Consider the following 2,749-nt stretch of genomic DNA (forward strand, 5'->3'; position numbering starts at 1 on the left):
GCAGGGTAGCAGGAAACTCTCCGCACACTCCCTTTTTTACTTTTTTGATGTTTTTATTAAATTTATCTTAAAGAGAGTATAATAATAATTGATAAAACATTAGTACACATTTAGAAGACCAAGATGAGAAGCATTCAACCACTGTTTTTGGATTATACATTTCTATCCATGATGTAGTTGCTTAGATTGCAGATATCAGCCTAAAGAGTAAGTCAAAGTGAAATTCTAAACATTAACTGCTATTTTCAAAACAACTGATGAGTAGTCAGTTACCTGCTTTGAAACTGTCTCATTGTTTTGTTTCTCAATAAAATTAATTTTAAAAACTGATGAAAATTATTAGTATAATAATCTCAGCTACCCTGTATATGTACTTGCATGATTTTCCCCCCTTCAGTTTTTCCTAAAACTTTCTTCTTTCTCTCACTGTCATTGTTTAATCCTTATGTTTAGTTTCTTTCTGTTTTACTATATCTATTGTACGTTACAGATTTTTAAAAATTCTTTCAGGTTCTTATACTACGGAAACAATACAGTATTTATCCATGTGGGTCCTATTTATTTCATTTATGATTATAGAGTCTAGCTGCATCCACTTGTTTATAAAGTCCTGAAATACGCTTTTGTTTATAGCTCAGCAATACTCCAGTATATAAAAATACCACATCTTTTTCATGCATTTCTCAGGTGATAGACATTTTGGTTGTTTCCAAGATTTGGCTGTGACAAATAGTACAGTTATAAACATAGATGCACATATATCACCACGGTACAATGTTTTCAGTTCTTTTGGGAGAATACCCCAAAGGGGTATAGCTGGGTTGAATGGGATTTGCAGTCTTAGCTTTTTGTGAAATCTCCACACTGTTTTTCATAGTTGTTGCACAAGTCTACATTGCCATGAACAGCGAAGAAAGGTTCCTTTTTCCCCACAGCCCCTCCAGCATTTGTTATTAGTTGATTTCTTTATGATAGCTACTCTTTCTGGAATGAAACGGTATCTCAGTGTTGTTTTAATTTGCATCTCTTGAATGTCCAATCCTGTAGAAGATTTTTCCATGTATCTATTTGCTATTTGTATTTCTTCCTCTGAGATGTGTGTATTCATCTCAGATGTCCACTTTTGGATTATAGGTCTTTATATTTTGGGGGCTTGATTTTTTTCAGTTGTTTATATATTTTAGAGAGAAGTCTTTCATCTGAGTGATTACAGGTTAAGATTTTTTTCCAAATTATGAGATGATTGGTGATCTATTGGTGATTTCTTTTCACTTTCAAAAACTCCTCCATAAGATGAGATCCCAGTTGTTTATTCTTTGAAGTATTTCCTGTCCAGTTTGTTTTTTGTTCATGAACTCATTGTCCAGCACTGTGTCTTCAAGATTTCTTTCTACTTTCTCTTCTAGTACATTCTGTATTTCTGTTTTAATATTTTGACCTATATTCCATTTTTACCTTAGATTACTGCATGAAAATAGACGTGCATCTAATTTTAGTTTTTGGCATGTGGAAAGCAAATTTTTCAATACCATTTGTTAAAGAGGCTATCTTTCTTGCAGTGAACATGCTTGGCCTCTTTGTCGAAGGCAGCTGAGTGTGTTTTTAGTTGTATCCTTGTCTTCTTATTTGTTCCATTGATCAGGTCTATATTTATTTATTGATTTACTTTTCCAGTTTCATGCTGATTTATCACAAAAGCTTTGTAGTATAATATCAAGTCAGGGAGGCCTCCTGCCTTGCCTTTGTTGTCCAGGACTGTTTTGGTTATTCTAGGTCTTTTCTGGTTCCATATAAATCTCGGAAATGTTTTCTCTAGATATATGAGGTACGTTGATGGTATTTTGATAGAGATTGCATTAAATCTGCTAACAATTTTGGGAGTATGGTCATTTTCGCAATGTTGGTTTTCCTATTCAGGAACACGGAATACCTTTTCATTTTCTGAAATCCTTCTTAATCTCTTTTTTTCAGAGTATTATAATTTTCATTGTATAGATCTTTTACTTCCTTTGTTAGATTAATTCCTAATTATTTCATTTTTTCAATGCTACTATGAAGGGTTTTTTGTGATTTTTCTCTCTCTCTGTAAGTTAGTTATCTATATAAAGGAATGTTATTGATTTTTGGGTATTGACTTTGGATCCTGCTATGACTCTGAATTTGCTTATTAATTCTAGGAGCTTCTTGGTGGAATTTTTGGGTCTTCCAAGTAGAATATCATGTCATCTGTGAATAATGATTATTTAACTGCTTCCTTATCTTTTCTTATTCCTTTTATTTCTCTCTCTTGTCTAATGGCTTTAGCTAATGATTCCAGAAGTATACTGAAAAAGACTGGTGATAGTGGACATACTTGTCTTAAACCTGACTTTAGAGTAAAAGCTTTTAGTTCCTCTTCATTTAGAATGATGTTGGTGGTTGGTTTGTCATAGATGGTTTTTATCAGATTGAGGTACAAGCCATCTATTCCAATTTTCTGTAGGGCTTCAATCATGAATAAGTGTTGGACTGTGTCAAAAACCTTTTTCTGCATCTGTTGAGATGATCATGTGGATTTCAGTTTTGACTCTATTGATATGGTATATTACCTTTATAGATTTGCATATGTTGAACCATCCTTACACCCCATGACCTACCTAGTCATGGTGCATAACCTTTCTGATGATTCGCTGCATTCTATTTGCTAGTATTTTATTGAGGATTTTTGTGTCTATGTTCATGAAGGAGATTTGACTTGTAGTTCTTTTTT

Source organism: Octodon degus, unplaced genomic scaffold (assembly GCF_000260255.1).
Source record: "Octodon degus isolate 3935 unplaced genomic scaffold, OctDeg1.0 scaffold00040, whole genome shotgun sequence".
Classification (NCBI taxonomy): Eukaryota; Metazoa; Chordata; class Mammalia; order Rodentia; family Octodontidae; genus Octodon; species Octodon degus.